Genomic DNA, 25,896 nt, shown 5'->3' on the forward strand with positions numbered 1-25,896 from the left:
AATTCCTGAGAGCGGTGAGGGGAATAGTGGCACACATCTTACCTGGTGAGTTCACAAGCTGTCAGTAACCCCAGAGCACTCTGTACCCGCTCGCGTGTTGAAAGCAGGCACTCAGCGTATGAGCAACGTTTGCATAGAAGTATAAGTAGTTCAGAGGATGGTTTTGAAAACCGAACTTGCAAAATGGCAGAGACAGCACGGACAAATTATAATTATTATAATTTGTTATTTATAACGTGCTTAATACCCGAGGTTTCTAAGGGCGGACCCAGGGATCGAACCTGTGTTGCTCCACGGCATCTTGTTTTCAAGGCGAGTGCATTGCCCCTCAGCTAGCAACAGAAGCAGCAAAAACGTATTATAACAAAGCCAAATGACAGTGCCCTTGAAAGTGTGAGTCTGTGGAAAAACCAGCAACCCAAGAAGGGAACTTTATTAAGAGCTAATGTCTACAAGCATTACCCAAGCCAAGAGAGACTGAAACCAAGGTAAATACAATCTACTCAATATTGCCAACAGCAAAAGGGGGCTAATGCAAGGTCTATAAATTCTGAAACCTGTTGCCAATACTGTGTACAACATATGGTACAAGCTGGAATGAACACACATAGTTAAAACCAAGAGAGAAGCTGGAAGAGACCTTATCCCTATCAGTCTTTGGTTACTTGTGTAGTGGGAAACAAGAGTTGCAAAAAGGCTACCCTTCTGGGTAAAGATATACAGAATGAGAGGATCATCATTTGCAGAAGAGTATTAAAGAGCACCAATGTGAATCTTGTTTTCCCTGAAAAGTCGTTCAATGTTTTGAAGCTGAAATTTTTGAATGCTGTGAAGCTGTTGTGAACCTGTGAACCTCTTGTTAGTTGATCCTGATCACAAAAGCACTTGTAGTGAAACGCTGTTCGGGCAGGGCTGTATACCCGGATGGCAAACCTTTGGAGATTGTAGGCCTGCCATGGAAATAGACCACGTGGAAGTTGAAGAAGTGCTACAAATTGGTCCGGACAGTGACACTTTTTGTTGTTTGTGGTGCTAAAGGAAGAGCTGTGCAAGGCTGTTGCAGAGAAGTTGTATTTCTTTGAGTTATCAGTGTGGCAAATCATCCTGACCAAGACATTCATTGTTGCTATTGAGGGACTGAGAACCTGTTTAAGGAAAATGAGCCTTAGATCTTCTGTGTTGGTCTGTGTTGGAACTTTCTGTTGACAAGTTGAAGTTGCATCAAACTGTATTGGAACTTTGTTGCAAACCCGTATTTCCTTGTGTTCTTTTCTTGAACTGTGAAGCAGAATCACATTTAACCCTGGGGAAGGGGAGCTTTCCCAGGTTATGAATAGAGACTCTGGTTACGTTGTGAATTCAATCATTATTGTTTTGAACTGCCTTGCATTTCCTTATTTAGTTGTTTTATGTATAAGTGTGAGGGAGTGTTTCCTTTGGTTTATTTTAGGCTGGGAAATCCTTGTCAGGGTAGGTATAGAGAGGCATTCATCCAACCTTCTAATATAATAAAATGGCATTTGTTGAGGAAACTTCACACCGTGGTCCGCCTCACATTCCTGACCCCTCACAGAACCCAGGGCTCCTTGAAAGCCTGGATCACCACCCACTGTGCCCTAAGAGGACACATCAAGACCCAATCCACCCATCCTGCATAGGACAGTCCAGGGCATGCACCGACTTCCTAGCACACCACCTTGCGAAGGTCTTCCAGTGAGCCTTACACACCGTCAGCGTCAATGGACGCCTGGGCTTCTCAATTGCTAACGCCAATTGTGGAAATAAGCCTTGTCTGCGTAATCCCTGCCTCTCAACTTCCAACCTACCCAGCCGGAACCCGAGAGGCAGGAGGACCCACCCAGAGTGGGCATGAGGGCAGGAACCATTGCGTAGCCATAACCAGTTCGCAAAGAAGAGGGTACCTTGGCTACACCAATGGCTCCAGAATCACCTCCGATCCTGAGTCTCAAATCTTCAGCAGTACCTTGGGAAGCAGTGGGATTGGAAGAAGTGCTTCCATTCCAGTGACAAGGCATCCACCCCCCAAACCCACAGCCACAGCAACCTGTAGCAAAATCAGGCAGTTGAGTATTCATCGGAGAAGCTAACAGGTCCAGCACATGTAACCAGACCCTCCGCATGATTATGTGAAACACTGACCTACGCAAGATCTAATCGGATGATGGGAAAATCCTGCTCAGTCCATCTGCCTGGGTGTTGTCCATTCCCCTGACATGAACTGTTCACAAGGACAACAGCAAGTTGCTTTCCGCCCAACATCCCAACTGGAATGCTAGAGACTCCAGGCGAAGTGACTTGGACCGCCCTGTCGATTGACATATGCCAAAGCCGATGTATTGTCCATCCGGTCCAGAAAAGCCGACCCCCGGAGGGCACTAGAAAACCTCTTGAGAGTCAGGAAGATTGCTGCTCGCTCCCTCTAGCTGGACGATTGTGATGCCTGAATCAGCGCCCAGCATCCCTGAGGACACTGGGCCCCAGTAACAGTGTCCAGATCCACCCACCACTGGAGCTGAACCCTCAGAATGGAAACCCTGATACTTGTACATCTGGGAATCTGTTCTCCAAGAGCAGTGTAAGTGTGACACCAGCAGTCTCATGTGCAGACGTGCCCACATGATTATAAAGACATACATCGTCATGTGACCCTCAACATGGAGAACCTCCCTAACCCAGTCCTTGCTCAGCAGAAGCCCTAAAAGATGCTGCGGCCAGTCTGCCCGAACCAGTGGCAGCAGAACACACCCCTGTGCAGTCCAAAAACAGGCACCTATATATTGCAGAACCTGCGAAGGCTCCAAACAAGATATGTCTCAATTGATCAGAATCCACAGAGATTTTAACACTCCACAGACGATGGCTACCTGCTCCACCAACATCTCCCTGGAGGAAGCTTTAAGTAACCAAGGAATTGGAAATGTCTGCCCAGAAATAGAAATCACAGATACTGCCAATGCAACCTCCGAAAAGGCACGTGAATGTACATGTCCTGGAGATCCAGAGACACAAAAATGTCCAAATCCTTGATTAATGGGATGATCCATTGCAAACTCTCCATCTTGAAATGCAGAGTCTGTATGAAGTTGTTCAACCGCTTGGGGTCCATGATCAGCTGAAACTTGCCATTGGGTTTCGGCACCACAAATATAACAGAGTAGAATCCCAAGGCCCTCTCCATCCTGGGAACCTCCTGGATCGGTCCCTTCTTCAAAAGTTCCAGGACACTCTGGGTCATGGCCAGAGCGCACTTTGCCCCCTGGGAAGCAGAGTTGCCAACAGCATGGGGAGGAAGTGAGGTAAATCCGATCCGGTACCCCATCAAGCAATCGTGTTCACCCACAGGTCAGAAGATATGGCCCTCCAGGCTGGCCAGAACCAACGAAGCATGGGCCCAACAAATTTGGCATCAGGACTTCTGCAAAAGCACTGTAACAAACTGTTTGCCAGACTGCTGCCAACAGAAGCCCCCCCAGACTTGGGCTTTACCTCAGAGCATCGACAAAGCTTGCCAGCGTGCTTATCCACTTTGAAAACACGATGCACCCTGTCCACCTGCGAAGCACCAAACAACATCTTGCTCTCTAATGGAATCTTCAAGGCCACTGTCTTCTGAAGCCTATCAGAATGCCAGTCACAGAGGTGCAAGTGAGGCTAGCCTGAGACCGCAGCTCCTGTGGTCACTACCGCAGCACGAACCCCATCATATGCCAAATCCACCAGGAGTGCAACCTGCAACAGGGGACCCCAGTCCGCTTCTTCCTCCACAAGCCCAGTCAATTTACAAAAATCACTAAAAGCAGTCTCTGCTGTGTAAGATGCTCCAGGGCCGACCGAAAGGCCATGTGCTCCCCAGTGTAAGCCCCCTACTTTTTGTCCACCAAATCCCTAACATCCACCCCCTCAGCCGCCATTGATGAGCAACCCACCAGGCTGAACAGGATAGTAGCCACCTGAAGCCCCTGCAGAAGCGCATCCTCCTCTCCATGCACGGGATAATGTTTGGCCATAAAATGAGCAATCAACACCTTTTCAGTTTGCCACCCATACTTGAGAACCTCCTCATCCCAGGAAGTAATGGCAGTCCTGTCCTGATAGCATGTTTGAACTGGTGAAGAGGAGGCCGAGAACCGGACGCCACACTAGAGACATGGGTGGTTGAAGAAACCCCATGTACGCCGCCATCTGCACCAACATTGCAGCCGGCGCCTATTTATCAAGATACTTCTCCATTAAGATATTCAGCATCGGGCTACACCGCAGAGGAAGCCGAGGAGGACTCCCCGTCAGAAGAAGCAGATGACAGCACCAAAGACTTGGATCACCCGGACTTCCTCCGCACCAAAGCCTCCCTCCTGAAGGCCTTCCTGGAAATGCAGACCAACAACGTCCGACCGCACAGAAGCTCTCTTATGCTTGGAAGATGTAAGCCGGTCAGAGACAGTAAAGGAAGACAGGGAACTTGTTGTATTGCCCTCCACCTCCACATGCTTCAGCTTACAATGCCTCTTTCCAGGAGCCATGGCAGCGAGGTACAACAGGCAGAAACAGCAGGCAACCACTAGCAAAACATCCACAAAGCAGCAGCAGAGACCAACAGAACCTGCAGTAGGACAGTAAGACCAAAAGCCAAATGAATTGAAGCAGTGCCCCTTAAACTAGGGCAGCCAGGACAACCAGGTACACCCAATTTCAAGCAGACCAGCCCATGTCATGGGCGCCTCCTCCTTGAACCTGGGCCCCCATGTGACTAGCTGACCTAGTCAGGCTGCCCAGAAGCATGCAATCAATAGCCAGCCAGATCCAGGTAATACTGCCGGTGTCGTGCCAGCTCACAGCCCCTCCCCTCTACTAGCATCCAAACACACATGAGCACCAAACTGCACATAATAGAAATACAAATGCCATCCGCTGTCTGCCAGCGGAGGTGAATGGCAACACACCATGGATTTAGGTGTGTGCGAGCCCCATTCAAAAAAGCTGCATGCACACTTTCATTTCCTTTCTTTTTCTCTTATATCGTCTAGGAAAATAAAGACCTTGTGGAGAACCCATGCCCTGCTCGGAACTACATGAGGGCCAAAAAGAATACGACCACCAGAAAGTGGCCGTGCACTCCAGAACCCCGCACGTCACCACACTGAAAGCAGCCGTCTCAGGAAGCCCTATACTGCACACCTCGTACGGGTGCCAAGGGTCACAACTTCCAGCCCCCACTTACAGATACCCAGACACGGAGCGACTTGCCAGCCTGGGCAGACGAACCAACAAGGACATCCACACCGGCCCCCCAGCAGGGCCCGTAGGACAGCAGGCAGCACAACCAGCCCCCCTGCTCATCAAAGTGGCCTGGGAGACCATTGTCACAAACCCCAAGCACCCTGATGCCCAGCAGGGACTGCAGGTGTCAGGGGAAACTACAGGTGCCCCTCCGAGCTCAGCAGGGAGAGGATTTGATGGAACAGCAGGTGGCCCAGCCACCCACCCACCAAATATCTTGAAAGGTAGGCAGGAAAAATAAAGCTAACATGTTGTGGGGGAGTATCGTACTGTCCAAAGGAGTGGTGCAGCTATTGGTATGAGTTAAAAGCTGGAATGGATTCCTGGTATGGAGGTCAGGACCTCTCACAAGTAAGTATTGGGATGAGGAAGTGGAGCATGCAGGTATTTCACTTGCAACAAGCTGCTACGAACTGGAGAGACCCTGTTTGCATTCACCTGCTTCAAGCTCCTGTCTGCTAGGCTGACAAGAGAGGTAGATGCTTTAATGACAATCCACTGCTGCAAGCTACTGAAGCCTGGTATGTGCTTAATTGGGCACAGCTGCCTCACGCTGCAATCAGCTCCACCCTGTTGTGCTCTGCACCGGGAGGGCTTCCTAAGCTCACTCTGAGGATCCTCAATCAACTACCTTTAGCTGGAGTTCCTGCTTTTAGGCGGTTGTTTAACCTTGCTATGCTATCTTGCTTTTGACTACTGTGAAGGCATCATGAAGCAAAACAGAGACAACAGATTCAGCGTTCTAAATAAATTACTTTTATTTACTTAAGTGGCAGAATGGTGTAAGACCTAACTTGCCCTATGCTAAGGTTGGATTTCCTTACCGAAAGAAACTAAGGATAGTCTGAGTCAGTAAATTCAACTTAAAAGTCTGTCTGTGTCCAAAAGCTGTACTTGCCCTTACAACTAAAGCTAAACAATATGTAGGAATGTCATCAACAAAAGAAATAGTATTCCAAATAAAGCTCTGAGTTTCTTCCAGCTCTTGGCTTACTTTCCAGCTCCTCTTCCCCAAGTTCAAAAGGGTCTCAGGGTTCCCTTTCCCAAGACGGCAACACAGTTCCAAAAATGCCTCAGGGTTCCCTTCCCCAATATGACAACACAGTTCAAAAAGTGTCGGGTTACCCTTCCCCAAGACGTCAGCTCTTCCAGCTTGTAAACCTACAATCAGTTCAAGTCTTAGTTCTCAAAACCAGTTTTAGGTCAACTTTATAATCCTTCAGGCTCCTCAATAGTTCATACAGATTGCTCTCTTTCTCATTTACTTCAGCAACCCTATTTCAAAGTGTCAAGAGGCTTTGAGGTTCCTCTCCTCAAGGACTCAACATCTACAATTAGTGAAAGTGTCTTGATTTTCAAAACAGGTCCAATTCAACTTTGTAACCCTTCAGACTTTTCAATAGTTCATACAGATTGCTTGTTTTTTCCCTCTCCAGCAACCCTGTTATGAGAGGTAGTTTCTTCATCTGCACTTCTCTTGGCTCTTTCTAATTAGGGTTCACTCAGCACAGTTGTCAGGTCACATGGTTCACCCATCACAGGTCACGCAACCGATAACCTTTCGGTCTAGATGCAGTTGTCGAACCACATGGTCCACCCATCACAGGTCACGCAACCAATAACATTTGGCACTATGTTATTCTTCTGTAGCCTTTGGGTTTTATTGCTGACACAGGTCTCCCTGCTCTGTACCAGTGTACATTCACTTCAGACTCTCCTCGCCAGTCTCTTGACTTTCACTTCAGACTCTCCTTGCCAGTATCTTGGCTTTCGTTTCAGACTTTCCTTGCTAGTCTCTTAGCGTTGCCACAATTTATTCTCTGTGGTGCTTACTCTCTTCCACCACCTTGCTTTCACAGTATTCATAGGTGCTCATCACTTGCTTTTCACTTTATTCATAAAGATTCATCTTTTATCTTTAAGTGTTCATCACTTGCTTTTTCACGTGGTACAAAAATGTTTACTTCATAAGTGTTCATTACCTATATTTCACACTTTACTTTACTTTATTTGATTTATAATGCGCAGCAATGTACCCGGAGGCATGATGGTGCGGACAACACATAAGACAATTGCAACAAAAAGGTCACCAGAGAGACAGTCCGAGGGAGGCAGGTGAGTAAGACTCGGTTTAGTCGAACAACCAGGTTTTTAGCTTTTTTTAAAGGATTCCATATTAGGTTCCAGCCTCCGGTCCAACGGCAGGTTATACCAGGCTGCCGGTGCTGCTATTGCAAAGGAAGCTTTGGATACCCTTTTGAATTTACTTCTAGGAATCACTAGCGTTCTGGTTTGATTAGATCTCAGCGATCTAGATGCGTTCTTGATCATAATGAGATCATTCAAGTAGACGGGCATTGAGCCCAGCAGACTTTTGAAGGTGATCAGCAAAAGGCGGTAACAAATTCTAGCCTCCACGTGGAGCCAGTGCAGAGTTCTTTGGGCTGGCGTTACGTGATCGCATCTAGCCAAGCCAGAAACTACCCTTAAGGCCCCGTTTTGAATCACCTGGAGACGATTGATTTCTATTTTGCTAATACTAGTCAGGAGGCTACAACAATAGTCAATTTTTGCTCCCACGATGGCCCGTGCCAGTGTTTCTGCATTGTTCTTAGAAGGGGACGCAGATGCGCAAAAAGTCTTAGATAGTATGCTGCTCCTGAGACAACGCTCCCCACATGGGCCTTCATGGAGAGGTGCTGGTCTAATATAACCCCCAAAGACTTGACTTTCTTGAGGGTATTCATGTTGACATCACCAAGTTAGAAGCTTTTGTACAAGGAGTCCATTTTTTTCGAAAGTGTGATGGGTGACCCCACAATCATCAGTTTGGTCTTGGACCTATTCAGGGCCGGCCTGTTCATGATCATACACTTTTCTATACAGGCTTATGCTTTGTTCAACTTTGCTTCGTCCTGGGCATGGTTGCCAGTCAGGAGGATGATCCACTGGGTATCATCCTCAAAGTTTGTGAACCAGATACCTTCTTGTTAGAGCATTCCGAAGAAGGGCACTGTGAAAATGTTATAGAAACATAGAGACAGGCTTGCTCCTTGCGGTACCCCGTATTCGATCGCTACCATGGTTGCTTCCGCTGTTTCTAAACATACACATCTGACCCTGTTCTGAAGAAAGGAAGCTAGTCAGAATGAGGCCTCTGGGGAAAATGCTTTTTCGAGCCTGGTGACCAACAACTGGTGGTCGACCAGGTCGAAAGCGGCAGAAAGATCCAATAACATGAGTAAGGAGGCTTCTCCTCTGTCCATGTTAGTCAAAAGTCTTGATTTAAGTTCAAGAAAGGCAGCTGCTGTACTGTGCCCGGCTCCAAAGCCTGATTGTCGGCAATTAAGAATAGGAAAGTTTTCCAGGTGATTTGCTATCTGTTTATAAGCAACTCTGTCGAGTATCTTCATCAGAAAAGCCAAGTTAGTAATAGGCCTATAATTCAAGGGGTCCTCTTTGGAGAGACCTACTTTTTTAGCAGAGGAATCACTGATGACCGTTTAACATTGTCAGGTACAGTGCTCTGCAAGAAAGACGCATTGACAAATTGAAGGATAGCTTATAAAAGAATAGGGGGCATGTGTTTATGATAATGGCAGAAAAAGATGATTGACAACCTCTGTCAGCTGAGCTAGTGTGATAGCAGTGAATGAAAATTGTGGGATGGACGAATGTCGCAAGTAATCGTCACAAATTAACGAGGAGCCGTCATTAGGGGCCATAGGTTTTTTAGTGATGATATTGGACTTTATGCCCTGAAGTTTTGCACCCATGGCGTCCTGTATTAGCTGACACCAGGCACTGTCTTTAGCCACACCATCCACCTCATGGGTCACAATGGACTCTTGCTCTTGGTGAATTTTAAAGAGCTCCTTGCGCTCAGATTCGGCTGAGACGATCCTATCATTAAATGAATTCTATTTGGCTTCCAGTAAAGCAATTTTGTATTTTCTGGCCAATTGTTGATAGTCCATATGCAAGTTAGGAGATGGATTCCTTTTCCATTTATAGTATAAATAAACTTGTTTTCACTTCATTGGTAGGCTCATCAGATCTTTCCTTTAATTCGGTATTGTCAGGGTTAGGGATCACCTGAGGTTTGGTTGACGGCTTCCCAGAGGGACTTGGTCGGTACTTCTGCTGCAAACGAGAGTCCAGAAGAAAGGGACAATCCTCTCAGGACACCACACCGTCCGGCGAGGTTGCAACGGAGGGGATAGCACCCTGAGCTGACCTCCAGAAAGAGGGGAAAAACCCCAAGTAGGGACAAAAACTCTGTAAGCTGATATTAGATGGCTGATGTGGAAGTCCAAGGCAGCAGCAAAAGTAGAATGACACCCAGGAAGGAGGCTGCAGTAGTGTGGAAATCCAAGGTAGCAGCAAGGTAGAAGGGATTCCAGGAAGGAGGCAGCATTACCCCAGGAATGAGCAGGATAGCATAAGAACCGAGAACAAGAATTACAGGAGGGAGGCAGGGAGTGAGGAGAAGAAGGCAGAAGGCCCTAAAGACGAAGCAAGAGTGGTAATGGGCAAGGAGTGCTGAGCTAGGGTGACTAACCTTAGTGTTGAGATGCAAAGTCTCCTGCCTCTGTACTTCTTTTATGAGGCTTCCTGCTTCCGGAGTCAGGCGCAGAGCGATGACACGGGCGTTCCACGGACTGTGGACGCAAACAAGGGACCAACGATGTTACAACTGGTGGTGGCTATGTTGGGAGTGCCACGACCCGCGTCGGTGGCACAGAACGCCAATGCAGGACGGTGTTGCCACTTTTCCCAAAGTGACCATCGCGGGAGGCGGTGCGCCATGACAGCATGCCCTGCTCTATGGGGAAGTCCCCCAGGTTTGCCCGTATGAAGATAATGAAACCTCTGGAGTAGTCTGGCAGCATGAATGTTAGCAGCTGATTCCCAAGTACGTTTGCTCACTGAGTAACCTTTCCAATGTATGAGATACTGTAAACCTCCTCTGCGGTATCTAGAGTCACAAATCTGTTCCACAATGTATTCAGGGGTGCCGTCAACCAGGACAGGTACCAGAGGTTTTCTGGGTTTCCTGGATGAGGGAAGGTATGGTTTTAACAGTGGATCCGCTTCCAAGAAGATGGTACGGATAAACGAAAGGCAACAGGATTGATTTTCTTTTGAATATTGAAAGAACCAAAGTATATGGGCGACAGTTTGGAAGGACATAAATGTTTCGGTAGGTATTTAGAAGATAACCAAACCCGGTCGCCTACATCATATGATGGTTCCTTCTTTTGTTTCTTGTCTGCGTATTTCTTGATCTTTTCTTTTGATGTTGATATTGATATTTTATTTGTATCGCGCTCATACACAAGTGTTTCAGAGCGCAACAAGGCAAAAGAGGGGTACAAGGGAGAACAAAAATGATATTACTAGGCCCAGTGACATTCAGAACGCACAAGTGCATGGGAGGGGGAAAGGGGAAAAGTACAAGGATGAAGGGAGAAGTGGAAAGTGCAGAGCAGAGGGAAAACATAAATAATAAATAACTAATAAAAGCAACAAACAGTGTTAGTGCAGCCAGTAAGTGGCAAGTGCTGTGTTTAAGGCACCTGACAGGGTGTATCTGGTAAGTGAAGGGGGTGCGGGGGCTGTATGGTTAGAGACACAGTCCCGAGTACAAGGTATTGCCAGGAGGCAGTGCGGGTGGCATGCAGGGTGAGCAGGTACCTGGGCCCGGAAGTCAGAGGGTAGGCCAGGTGTACAGTGCTGAGAGAGAGAGCAGATCAGCAGGGGACAGGAGGGATGAAGGCAGAAGCAAAGAGGAAGGTCTTGAGGTGCTTCCGGAACCGGAGATGCTTCTCCTTAAGTTTCAAAGTGGCAGGGAGGCTGTTCCAGAGGGAGGCCCCAGCCGAAGGCAGAGATCTGCCCCCAACTTGTTTCTTTGAAAACCGAGTGACCCTGAGGGAGTTGGAGATAGAGGAGCAAAGAGCTCGAGAGGGCAGGTATTTACGGAGGGACAGCTGAAGGTATTTTGGACCCAGGCCCCAGAAAGCCTTGTGGACAATGCAAAGGGTTTTGAATTTTATCCTTGCATCCACTGGGAGCCAATAGAGAGATTTCAGGGCTGGAGAGATACGATCCCAGGGCTTGAGGCCAAGCACAAGTCTCTCAGTCCTGTTCTGGATGAGTTGCAAAGGGCGGAGAATAGAGTCAGGTAGATTTATAAAGAGGCTGTTACAATAGTCCAATCTAGAGAGAACCAGGGCTTGGGAGACAGTGAACCTCTAAGGGAAATAGAGCAAGGGAAGAATACCTCTGAGGAGGTGCAGTAGGAAGTTTGACTTTTTCGAGACATCAGAGATGTGGGCAGAGAAGGAAAGCGTGTAATCAAAGATCACCCTAAGGTTCTTAGCCTCGCAGTTGGGGGTAGGAGGAGGGCAAAGGGAGGCCAGCCAGAGAGTGACAGGAAAGGAGGGAGAAGGTGTGCCGATGAGGAGGATCTTCATCTTGCTGGCATTCAGGCAGAGATTGTTAGCGGCACACCAATCCTGAATGGCAGACAGGCAATCAGAGATGAGAGAAGGAGAGGAGGTGGCTGAGGGAAGCCTGAAAATGAGTTGAGTGTCATCAGCGTAACACTGAAAGTTGGGGCAGAAAATGGCAATGCGGTGGGCGAGAGTTGCAAGGTATTGCTTAAAAAGCCAGGGTGAGAGGGTAGACCCCTGGGGAACACCGTAAGTGTAAAGGGAGATAGATGAAAGGAAGGACCCGAGTTGGACTTGGTAGGGTCGGTCAGAGAGGAAAGAGGTCAGCCAGGCCAGAGCCTGATCAGTGATAGCCCGGGTGTCACTGAGACGTTTGAGCAGGATGGTATGGTTGACTGTGTCAAAGGCAGAGGAGATATTGAGTAGGATGAGGACAGAGGGGATGTTAGAGTCAAGGTTGGAGAGAAGATCTTCACAGATGTTCAGGAGAGCAATTTCCGTGCTTCTGGCAGCTCTAAAGCCAGACTAATGGTCATGGAGACAACCAACATAATCAGAGTGAAGGTTAAGCTGAGAGATGGCCAGCTTTCCCAGGAGAAAAGGAATGATGGAGATTGGGTGGTAGTTAGCTGGGCAAGAAGGGTCAGCAGTGGGTTTCTTGAGAAGAGGGTGCACAAGAGAGTGCTTCAGAGGGGAAGGGGAAAGCTCCTGAAGCAAATGAGTGGTTGCAGAAGTAAGCCAGGGCAGGAGTGAGGGTGTTAATGTGGTCCTGGATGGTTTTGGAAGAACAGGGAGGGACCTGTTTTGATGAGACTTTCATAGATCAGACTTGTCTAGAGACCTCATCAGGGGAGGAAAGGACAGAAAAGAGGGTGGGGGGGTGGCTGTAGGAAGGCCAGAATTCACAGAAGGCAAGGAGAGAGGAGGGGGAGGGGACAAGAGGGTGGACAGGATGTCCTGGGTTTTTGAGATGAGGTGAGAGCCAAGGGCCGTGCAAAGGGCCTGGGAGGCGACAAGAGAGGTAGAAATTGCAGCAGAGTTGGCCAGCTCCTTGCAGATTTTAAAGAGTTTCTTTCCTTCCAACACATTTCCCACTCCTTCCCCCTCATCCACTTCCCCCCTTCCAATCTCCCAATCTCTGCTCACGCTCGTAATCTAGGTCTCCACTTTGACTCTTCCCTCTCCTTTTCCCACCATATGTGTCTCACCTCTCGTTCCTGTCGCTACCATCTTTTCAACATTCGCAAAATCCGCTCCTCCCTCACCTTCCACGCCTCTAAACTCTTAATCTCCTCCCTCATTTTCTTTCATCTGTTCTACTGCTCTTTCCTTCTTTTTGGTCTCCCTACCTCTCATCTTGCCCCCTTCAAATCCATCTACCACTCGTCCATCCATACATTTTGTCTTCTTGCCCCCCTTGACTCCATTTCATCTTCGCTCTCTTACCTTGGCTGGCTTCCCTTCTACTCCCAACTTAAATTCCAATTCCTCTGGCTTGTATTTGAATACCTCTATGACCTTCCCCATCCCACCCCTATCTCTCTTCCCTCTTCTCATTCTATACTCCCTCCAGGCCTCTCCGCTCTGCTTATTTCTTACTTACTGTTCCACCCCATCCCCTTGTGCCTCCTCATGATTCCGTTCCTTTCAGCTCTTGGCCCCCCTACACTGGAACTCTTTACCTCTCTCTATCCGCTCCATTCCCACAGACTCCTCCTTCCGCACCTCCCTGAAATCTCTTCTTCTCTACTTCCCCCTGATCTCCCGTCCTACCTTGCACTCTCCTACTTCCCTATTCTCCCTCCCACCCATCTCCCTTCCCTCCCTTCCCTTATCCCTACTCCTCCTCCTTCCTTTTACCCCTCCCTCACCTTCCCTACCTAGGTAAATTGTTCTATATATTGTCTCGCTGGTTTGTCTCATGATTGTTATTATGCTTCATTCATTATTCTTGTATCCTGTTGTTATATTGTAAAGCGATTTGGATTAAAGCGCTATATAAACCTAATAAAAAATACAAAATACAAATACAAAGAATGCCAAGGTATTAATGACTTGCTTCCCAACTATATCATTTCTCTGGCATTCATTAGAATGCCAGAGAGGTCTTTTCTATCCTCAATGGGGATATCTTTGTGAAATGAAGTCTGACTCTGACAACTGCCATCAAATATTCTGGCACCATATAAATCTCCCTCTCCGAAGAAGACAAATTATGCGTCCCTCCCAACAGAATCCTCTTGTTCCCTTGGGGGCCTTCTCCTCCCAGGTGATCCACCCGGCTTACACCACCCCCAGGGTTACAATCAGGCAGTGGCTGCCCTCTCCTGGCCACCTAGGAGGAGACTTTAGGCAGGATTTTCTTAAGGATTCTGCACGATTCATCACATAACCTTCCCCTAAAGAGTTGACCTCCACGTCCAGGTTCCTTACCCCCTTCTAGACTACTATCCTCCCCAAATTCAAAGAAGGTTCAGATGTTTACCAATTCCATATTGGACCTTCTCAACATTCCTCTTCCTGCACCTATGAATTCTGGGGAAAATAAGAGGAAAGCATTTTATTCTTCTTTCCATCAAATCACTCAACTGGGTTCCCTTTCAACTGAGCTACTCGAAAAAACGATTCATCAAAATGGGGGACATCACTACTCAGAATCATTGAGTGTCACAAGTCTCTCCCCTTCTCACCTGTTTCTCTTTACTTGCGACCTTCTTGGAAGTGACTTCCTTCTTTCGTACGGGATTTATACAGGCCCGTGTGCGGGTCTTCGGAGTCCAGCGTGAGGTTTGCAATGTCCTATGCTGGGTAGCGTTCAAACATACAGGACCGGGAACCAGGAAGGGAACAGTGTCCTGACTCAGAGGTACAGAAGCGTTGTAGGACCGAGTACGGTAAGGATCCAGGAAATGAAGCGCGGAAGTAGGTAGGGCAAGGAAAGGAAACGAACGGGAAAATATAATCATAAAATTGGGAACAAGGACTCGAAAGGAAGTGCCGAGCGGACTCCGGCAACACACGTCTGACTACTCCAAGCAATAGCATTGAGACGCGCAGAGCCGCGGGAGCGTGGCTGTTTAGTAGGAATTTGCACGTAACACGCAAGGGCTGGTAAGCAGTGTTTCGAATTTGACGGCCATGTTGGAAGGATCACGGAGTTCAGACCTCGGTGCATCATGGACCACAAAGTCCAGAATGGACGTAATCGGCGGTTCATGACATTGAGGTGGGAAGGTCCGGTATTACTTCCACTTATATCGATATTTCCTTCACTAAAATGGTTACATTAAATTTGGTTAGGGGATATCCCCCTGCATGTCTGTGAACACAGCCTATATTTCTCTGTCCTAGGGTTTAACAAACTGTAGGGAGAATATCAGTTTTCACTGCAGATCTTTTGCTTGCTGTGTCTAATTGAGCCCAGATTGTTTTCCCTTGAAGTACCACAGGGATTCGATAGCTATTTTTCTCTACAGTACAAAACATCACATCATGTTTTTCATTAGATCTTGTCTTGTTTTTGTAGAATGGTAAGAGATAATACTTTTACTGGAAACCTCACATTTTTCTTCCCTCTCTCTCTCTTTCTTTAAACATGGATGTGAATTGCGACGTACACTGTGTGAGCGGTCAGAAATGTGAAGCATACAACTTTGAGGTGTTTTATCATCCAATGCCACTTTATTAAATTAATCATGTCAACCAAATGCCTCACATGCCCTACTCTAACTGGGATTTCCCAGCCTAAACAAACTAAGGTAAATATCCTAACATAACATTTCTGGCCCTCACACTTGCACATAAACAAGAAATTGAATGGCACTTCACAATGTCAGTATTTATATTCACTTTATTTTCAAAGTCTATAATTATAACCTGAGCGAGTGCCCCTCCCCCAGGTTTTAAGACAAAGTCAATTCTGTCGACGAACACACAACAACAAGGAAATCTGGGGTTGAAACAGAGTTCCAACACAGTTCTTCATAAAGTCAGAATGTTAATGAAAAACTCTCAATACTCCACAGTTCAACATAGAAAGGATTCCTCTCTCCAGGAAATGTAGATAGTTTCAAAGGATTTCTTGGTCAGGATGATCTTTGTTGAAACTTAAATACAAATAGATTGAACTTGGCTCCACTTCACAGTGCTTCTCTCTCAGTACCATGAAACAAAAACAACTTCTTATGGTTGAGAAAGGCCACAGTGTTTCTTTCTTAGCACCACAAACACCTGTGGCTCTCTTTACATTGCTTCTCTCTCAGCACCATGAACAAAGAAACGTTTCAGTATGTTCAACTTCTACCAGAGTGGTCCACACCCGGTCCTCTACTTCCACTTCTGTCTGGTCCATTCTCCTGCCAGACCTAACGTCTACAGTGATACACCATGTAGTTTGATAGTGCTTCAATTGTACTGCTTCTGAAGTCTCAGGCCACTCTTGTCTTTTTTAAGCTACCAACCAGGTAACTTTCAATTCAATAACCTCTACTGCCTTCTGCAATGTGAACTCATGACTAACTGTTGGTTCGTTTACATCACAGTCATTCTATCAGAAGGTTTATCTTCAGAGATATTAAATTTGCCCCTTTTCTACTAATAGGAACAGTCAATTCCACAGAAATCCTTTCTTTAACCTTCTTTGGCTGATGGCAATGCTTGTTCAGTTCTGGGCTTAAGCTAATGCTTGTTTGTTCTCTTGGATTCACAATATTGAGGTTTAGCACTTGGTTTCACAGGATGCTTAGCCTTGGTCTTCATGCTAGAGTCACTTTTACGCACACACGACCATTATTAACATTGTTAACGCTGTTTATAATGTTCGAAAATGTTCTTCTAAAGCGTATTCCTTTATACACAAGTGCTACAAATGTTACTCTCCATTGTCTGACCAGCTCTGGTTAGAGTCAGTCAGTTTCACTCCTTCACGAGTTAAAAGCAACTGGTTACAGTTTCCTGCCTACGATGCCTGAAGGCTTGGGAACGCACGGAAACGCTCACCGGCTTCTCAGCCTCTGTCACAGGCAGCAGGACATCCACTACAAGGGTTTTCTCGACCAAGCACACTTTTTACTTCAAGCTGCCTTTGGTCCCACGTCACAGGCACGGAGTTCAGCTCACCACAACCCCCTGGACCACACCAGCCTCCAGGCATATTCTGCTGCACGCTTCTTGCTGCGAACGCTCAACAATCAGGTTCACACGGGGGAAAGCATTCGACCGTTACGCTTCCCGCTGTGCAACCTCTGCAATCCAAACTTTGGGGGAACAGGACCAACTCGGCATTAATAACTGGAATAAGCTTATGGCAAACCAGCATCTCTCCATTCCTCCCACTTCTGTGGTTTCTGCCAGCAACATGCTTTCTTCTGCCACTTCCTCCTGCCACAGCGCTTCTGCTGCTGCTACAACTGCCACTACTCCTCCACCACAACCACAACTAATGGACTACACCTGAGGGAGCTTTGCAAGCCTGCCAGCCTCCCCCAGGTGTGGGCTGTTAAGCTTAATTGCCTGACCTTCAGGCCTGTATTGCTCTTCAGCCCGCTTCTTTGTCCCAGTACTCTTGGCACTATGGGACTTGATGTCCCTGGTAACAAAATTAGTTCTAAGTGTTAATTTATTACCTTTACTACTTCAGAACTATTTTGTTTATACCTTTTAAAAACATATCTCATCAGGTTTTAACACTGAAGAAAAAGGCAGTTCCTTTATGCTACCATTTATAGATTTACTTTCTCTGTACCTTTGGTAGGAAGGGGGATTTGCATCCATACAATGCATAACGGGTTCCTCCTTACTTGACGTGTTAAAGATGTTGCACCCACTTTGCCCATATCTCTAAACTTAACATGGGGTCCGGATACCTTACAATGGCAATAGGCCATTTTATGTTTTGCTATACACGAAAGGTTACTCCCTTTCAAAAGGAGAATACTGTGCCTCATCCCACAGGATCCTTTCACCACCCTGGGCCCTATCTCCTCCCATGTGATCCGCCTGCAGTACACCACCACCAAGGTCAGCATCAGGAAGAGTCAGCCTTTCCCTGGCCGCCTGGCAGGTGTACCGTGAAGGATACATAGGATTCAGCACAGCTGAAATATAGAATGTCCAAAACTCTCACATTTAAAACATCCCAATTCATTAGGAACATTATTTTCTATGAAATCTAAATCCCTAAAATATGAGGGGTTTAGATTTTTGTGGTCTTCTTTTACCTTTTCCTGAGATACATTTGCGTCTGGAAATAGTTCATCATCAGATTTGTTTTGTGCACTACAACCTTTATGAGGTGGTTGATAATACATTCTTTTGTTCTCTTGAATATGATTATGACAAATTAAGTTTAGATCTTGTATGTAATTATCAGTCTCATCTGAGCGCCATGAGGAATCAATTGGCTCACATTTTGGTATACCACTATTGGAGTAGAATTTTGTTTTGAGACGTGATTTGTTCAGGTGCAAAGCAAGCCATCATGTTATGTGATTCTTCCCTCTCTTCAGTGCTAAACTCACATTTAGCCTCATTCAACAAACCAGAGGGAACACATTGAAGATTAGTACTTTTAGATCTGTCCTTGTTCCAGGTTTCCCAGGCAACATCATATATACGTCTTCCTACTCTATGTATCTCACAGGCTTTATTGAAAGATTCAGGAGAATGGGTAAAACTATGGGTCAATGCCCTCTTTTTTGTTGTCGTGGGGCGGGGATGGGACCTGACTCGTGAGGGACAAATCTATTGGAACACAATGCAGGTGAGTACAGGCTACCCCACCCTTGGACACTATTTGGTTCTGGTAGTGAACCGAAGTTTGACAGACTGAGGTTGAAAATGCATCAATTTGGTGAGGTTAGTATGAGTGATTTAGGGCCTCATCACGAGTTGGGCGGTAATGCCGGCGCTATTAGCGCTGGGGCCCTTAGCGCTATCGCCAAACCCCCCCGGCGCTAATAGCGCCGGATCACAGGTTTGGCGGAACGGTTGGTTCCCATTCCCCATTGGGCCCATTTCGAAATTTCTCATTCCCCATTGGCCCCAATGGGGAATTTTCACGCTATTACCGCCGGCTGATTGCCCGCTGGCGGTAATAGCACCAAAAATCGGCAAGTTTGCGGCGGATTTGCTCCCAGCTCAGAGCTGGGGGGAAATCCTCCAAGGCCATGATCTGGCAGACCCTTAAATGCGGCGGTATTAGCACTACCGCTACATTTCAGGGTTACCACCAGACTCGTCATGAGGCCCCTAGTGTGTTGTATTATTCCAATACACTTATATAATATAACGCACTCGTACTAACCTCACCAAATTGATGCATTTTGACCTCATTAGGTTTAAACAAGTTGAATACATCAGAACTATTGTTAGATTTTGATTTATCTGTTTTTAATTTGGTGTTTTTGTTATATTATGAATACATTTGTGTTTTACCAGACTGTGACTATTACTTGTCATATAAGGACAGATTAATAAATACGTCTGTCAAACTGTGGTTCACCACCAGTACCAAATAGTGTCAAATGGTGGGGTAGCCTGCACTCACCTGCATTGTGTTCCAAAATATTCAGGAGCATACATTTCAGTTCTTTGCCACAAGAAATTAAAAGATATATTTTAAATCCAGTTCCCTGTTCAGGCATAATATATGCAGATATATTTACAGGACACTCGACTTCTACCCACAAAAAAATTAAAAGTTTATCTTTCCCTGGAATCACATATCTTTCAGGAAAGAACAGATGGTAAATATTACCTTCTACAGGTTGTCTTACAGGATTGATGGCTTGCACTGAAAGTTTATGAAAATTAAGTCTACCTTCACCTGGAGAGGCCAAGATTTATTAGGGTGCTCTCTTACTCTCCCCCCTGCCCCTACGCATCTGTAAGAGGAGTTGCTCTCCCTACGCAGGACGAGTGAGGAAAGGACCCTCTCCCGGAAGGCATGCATCCTTGCTGGCTCATCTCCTAGCAACGGGACGCGTTGCTATCCTCGCCAGAAGCGCACTTCCTTCCCGTTGTCTTCCTTGGAAACAGATCGTGTTTTCGGCGAGTGAGGAAACAAGAAAGCTTTTTCCACAGCAGTCACAACCTGGGACAGATTTACTGAGCCATTCTTGGTTTTGAAAGCAACGAGAAAACAAAGCCTTATGAATGAACAAGCATTGGCCAGGCCAGTAGGTCCTGCAAGGTGGATGGACCCATATTATAAGTATCTGGAGTGTAATTGGTTGCTTTTGGTCCACACATGTCTACTTTGGAACTGTTAGACAATCTTCTTCATAGGGATTTGTTGAATCTTGGCGGCTGCAGGTGATTCCCCCGCCTGCCCTCTTTTTGGCTGAGCCTGGACCTCCCCCCCCTACCCCAACCAAATGGCAGAGATGGAGGAAGATGTTGGAACCTTACATGCTTGTAACTTTTGAACACCATAGGTTTTGGTCGGAGGCATCATGAGCCTCTGGAGCCAGTTGAAAGCTATGTGGCAGTTCTGCAAACATTAAGCCATACTTGCGAGTTTTGCTCCCTGACAAAATAGTTGGTCAGGGATCAGTTTATGAGGTTACCAATAGTGTTAAAGAACAGAAGGAACTCCTGGCCAAGGACCTCTTTGTGGAACAGGTGGTGGAGTTGATTAGAAGTATGGAGCAGACAGCTCATTATATGAAAAATATGAGAGTTGTGAAGCAGAACAACAAGGTGTGTGCCAGTAGAAATAAAAAAGTGAATGAAGGGAGCAGGGAAGAAAAGTGTTTCAAATGTGGTAGTCCTAGATATTTGTTTTCCAGCCTGTTCTGCCCGGCCCGGAATGCAAATTGCATTAAGTGCAAATGCAGGGATCATTTCGCCCGCTTCTACAAGGATGGGGCAATAAATGCGGTGGAGCAAGTGGTGGTTAAGCCGGAGCAGGAGGTGGCCCAACTGTTCAAGGGTGCGCCCGACATGTAATTGACATCCCTGCTGTTGATGGGGACAATAAGGGTCCACTGAAAGATTTTGTGGTCACCGAAATGGTGTTAACCATGAAAGTGGGCAGCGCCTTTCTGTGGACGATCGTCTCAGGGGACATTTTCACTAATATTTTGGGAGGAAATGTTCAGGATCTCGTAGAGCATGACATTCAGCCATTGGGTTACGGTGAAGTTGAAATCGAAATGTTGGGCACATTTCAGGCCACCAAAGAGTACAAAGGCAGGAAATGCTCTGCTGAAGCTTTTGTGGCAAAGAAAGGGCTGTCTCTCCTAGGGTGGGACGAAAAAAAAGCCAGCCTGGGTAGTCGCATACAGGCTAACCTGCAAGAGCCAGTAATGATTGCAGAATTACAGGATAAGTGGACTATGGAATTTCCTGAGGTGTTTTCTGAGGATCTGGGAAGGCTAAGGGATTCTGAACATTTTATCAGAGTGAAGAATTATGACTCAGCCCATAGTTCAGAGTGCAACCTGTGCCTCATCATTTGTGGGATCAGCTGAGGAATTAACCTGATATGTTGCTGCAGAAGGGTATCATTGAAAGAGTGGAAGGTACTGAGTGTTTATCCCCTGTGGTATTGGTGGAAAAGAGCAATGGGAACTTAGGTTTATGTGTGGGCCTCCGGGACCTTAAGAGAAACATTTTGGTGGATCGGCACCCCTTGCCTGTCATCTCAGAGGTGTTGGCTATGCTGGGTGAGGCCAAACATTTCACTGTGATAGATCTCTCAGCGGCCTCCCACCATGTGCCCTGGGCAAGGGATTGTCAGGAACTGACAGCTTTTGTTACCCCAGAAGGGGCTTTCAGGTATTGCAGGATGTCGTTATGTTTTCTGTTCTGATTGGTTATAGGGGGGAAGATGTATTGGGTTCCATGTTCTATCTCTGTATTCTTTCTTCAGAAGTGTTTGCTTTAGAATGCTTTAGTAGGTACTGTTTAGAATTGTTTATGTTTGTAATGTGTCAGTTATGCCCTGTGGCAGCTAGTAGCAGGTGCTGTGCTCTGCAGATCCTATTAATAAAGTTCTTACCTGCCTCCACTTCTGGCCCTCCTTTCATATGCCCATACCAATCTTCTTTGTATCAACTGATTCCAAACCCACTTGTGACACCATATGTGAGGGGTCAGAAATATGAGGCGGACAACTTGGTACAGGGTTTTCACAAGATGCCATTTTATTAACTCAAAAGGGTCTGACAAATGCCTCACTATCCCTAAACTAACAAAGATGTCCCTTCCTTTATAAACAAAAACTAAAGGAAACACTCTAACAAAAGGAATCTGTCCTCCACACGTATACATGCATCAAACCCATAAAGGAAATACATGGCAATTGGAATGTAACAGAAATAACAGTTAAGTTGATCTTAGACCCAATAATTGTGTATCCTTGTGACCTGGGTCGTTTCCCCTTATCCAGATTCAAAGCAGTATTTTCACTTAAAAGTTCAAATAAACAAGTTCCTTTTTGTAACCAAGTTTGGATCATAAAGTTCTTCTGGCTCCAAACGTTCTCCACTTAAACTTTAACCAATCATTCAATTTGATGACAAATACTTGTCTTTCCACTTATAGCAAAAGTTCAACACAACTTCTTCTTCTTCTTGAGAAACAAAATACTTTTTTAATTTTTCTGTATCGACAATAACGTTTGTCAGGATGATCCCACAACAATTCATGAAACACTTTAGTAACTTATTCTTTAACCACAAAACCGTCTACCACAATGCAGTACTTTAATGATTTCTTCCTGGACCGCTTACCGGCCAGGACTAAAAGGTCCCTATCCTGTTATAATCGCCTTGCTGGACAAAAAGCTCCTAACAGTACTGCAAGTACTCGGTGGTGATGTCTACTCCAAATAGATAGGAAAGTCTTTAACTTTCAACAACTTCGACATTCACAACTCCTTTCAGGAAAACATGTTACACATTGATGTTGTTCATTCCACTCTTGATTTTTTCCACAGCAAATGCATGTTATGATTCACTCCCCCTGAATACTTTATATCAGGAGGGTACCTCGCCTGCCACTTCTGTTTTCCCACCTGCACATCAGTAAACTGTTGACAATGTTTCTTTCTTACACCTGCTTCTGTTTGGCTTAGGGAATGCTTGTTGCTTCTTGCATGACTATTGCCTCTTCCTTATTCTGGCAACAACAGTTACAATCTTCCTGCAACAGTGTTCTCCTGTCATTCAGCCAACATGAATTATAAGCTCTGGTGTACATTATTGCCCTGTCTTTACTTTGGCAATGCTAGTTCTGATTAGCTTACTTTTGTATTGCCCCTTCTTTGCTTTGCTAAAGGGGCTGACTTTTATACAATAGTTGTGCCTTTTCTCTGCTTGCCTCGTTGCACAGTTTGTGTTTCGCCAACATGTTTTCTTTATATTAGTTTGGTATTCAAAACAATGGCCAGAAGTCAGCAATCGCATACTGTGCGGGTTCAGTAATGTGAGACTCACGACTGTACTTAGTTTTCTCAGGATTTGCCATTTTATTACATACAAAATAATAATAGAAATCCTAACTAAACCTACTCTACAAGGGGGGGAACCCTACCTACTCGAAGATCTATGGGAAAACCTCCTAGCATTCACAAAACTAAACCCTCACGCTAAACAACATAAACATTCAAAACGACAGTAATTCAAGATACATAAAAGGTTATCAAACACCCAGTGTCTTCGGTGACTTTGCGTGGTCCTGGGCAGATCCTGCTCCGCCAGGAATGTCACAGTCAATTTTCTCCAAGGAACACTGTGACGTCTCCGCAGTGGTCAGCGCATGCGCGAGCCTCGTTCCCGGCCACGCATGCGCAGAGGAATAAACGGCGCCCGTGCGGCAGTTCCCGCCGGGACGCGGACCAGGCAACAACGCGTCGTCCTTGCATGTGTGTCGGGTGTGCGTGTTTGCATGCAGGAGTGAGTGCGGGTCCCTCACCCGACCCTCCGGGGTGAGGACACAACAACTGGCGACGAGGAGGAGCGCCACGATTACGCTCGCCCCAACGTACAACGAACGTCGGATCAGCGGTGCTGCGTATCGTGGCATGACACGGACCCGGCACGAACGCCACGAGTAAGCAACAGTAGCGGCCTGCACAGGTTCTCGTGCGCTGTTGCGCTTCCGCCACGCGGCAAATTTTTGGAACCCTGGTCGTTCCCACCCACCTGGGGATGACCCTCTACTTTGACACAGAAAGGAGTGGCCAGAACACAGCGTTGGGGCCCCACATATCAGGTTTGCGGCCTCTGTGACACCTAGAGGTGCCTGTGCGACCTGCAACAATGGCAGACAGCGATGGGGAAGCGGAGACTGCACGTGGCACAACGGGGCCACAACAAGGGTCTCTGTTACCGATGCAGGAGTTTGACGTGTCGGGACCCCCATCCAAACTGGGGCCAAGATAGTTGCTCTGGATTAAAAGACTTGAAATGTACTTTGCAGCGACCGGCATCACCGATGATGCCGCGAAAAGGGCAACTTTGCTGTATTCGGCAGGGCTGGACGTCATTCGCATTTTTGAGGCATGCAATCTGCAGGTAGTCACATATGCTACGGTCAAGACGGCTTTGGAAAACCACTTCATACCTCAGTCGAATATGGACTATGAGAGATTCCTGTTCTGTGGGGAGAAGCAAAAAGATGAAGAACCTCTTGATCAGTTTTGTGCCAGGTTGAGAATGATGGCCACAGCATGCCGCTGGGACAATGATGAGTCTATGATACGGAACCAGGTAATACAGGGCTGTAGCTCGAGTAAGCTAAGGAGACAAGTATTGCGAGAACCGGGATGGACGCTCGCACAAATACTGGACAGTGGCAGGACGTTTGAACTGGCGGAGTCGAGAGGCGCAAAGATGGACGCAGCCAGGCGCCCAGGTATGGCGGACGAGGCGTATGCCATTAGCAGACGTGGGGACACAAAAGACAAGTGGGGCCAGAACAGGCTAGAAACTCGCAATCCTCCAGGGTCGGAGTCCATATGTCAATACTGCGGCTATGACCTGCCACATTCGGAGGAATGCCCGGCCAAATCAAGATCATGTGGCCGGTGCGATAAACCAGGGCACTATGCCCGTATGTGCCGTGCCACAGCCCCCATATCTGTACAGAGAGGCCCAGCAAGAAGTCGCGGCGGCGGATCCAGAAGACTACGAAGCATTGCCGCTCTCGAACAGGAAATACAAAGGCTGCAGCTAGCTGAGGAAGAGGAGGAGGAAGATGAAGAAGTGTTCTTCATATCTAACTTAGCGTCAGGAACCAGGAAGAAGAGGCAACCCAAGTGCATGGTGGACATACAAGGGGTGCCGACACAGGTTTTAATCGACACTGGAGCCTTCGTATGTGTATTGGCCGAAGAACAATACCAAAAACCTCCGGGACCTCCCGCGGTAGACAGCTCCGCGGCAAAAATATTCACGTTTGGAGGCGACACCCCGATACCCATCAAGGGTGTGTTCGTCACGCCAGTCACCAAGGGTGACAAAGCAATCAAAGCACGTTTTTTTGTCACGGACGTGAGTCTTCATTCACTACTCAGCTGCGCAGCATCTGAGGCTCTTGGATTGGTGCATTTCGCACTGGAAGTGCATCAAATAGACGTCGAGTGCCTGCTGGACAAATATGCTGGCATTTTCGAAGGGGTAGGGAAACTGAAGGCGCCCCCGATAAGGCTGCACATCGACGACACCATCAGACCGACCGCTCTGAAACACAGACGAATTCCGTTCCATCTCAGGGAAAAAGTAGAAGAAGAGCTGCGGACGCTTGTTAATATGGATATCATTGAGAGGGTGGAAGGGCCCACACCCTGGGTTTCACCGATAGTAGTCGCCCCCAAACCTAAGCAGCCGGGAGCAGTGAGGATCTGCGTAGACATGCGCCTCCCCAATGCGGCGATTAAGAGGGAGAGACATATAACACCAACCCTCGACGACATTGTAGGTGAGCTTCAAGGGGCACGTGTGTTCTCCAAGCTGGACCTACGAGCGGGATACCACCAACTGGAGCTCCACCCCGACTCAAGATTCATTACAACTTTCACGACACACGAGGGCCTGTACCAATTCAAACGGTTGAGTTTCAGGATATCATCTGCAGCTGAAGTGTTCCAGAACACTATTAGAGGAGCATTGGCGGGGCTGACAGGTGTCCTAAACAT

Source organism: Ambystoma mexicanum, chromosome 3q, assembly GCF_040938575.1.
Source record: "Ambystoma mexicanum isolate Mex_15411 chromosome 3q, UKY_AmexF1_1, whole genome shotgun sequence".
Lineage (NCBI taxonomy): Eukaryota > Metazoa > Chordata > Amphibia > Caudata > Ambystomatidae > Ambystoma > Ambystoma mexicanum.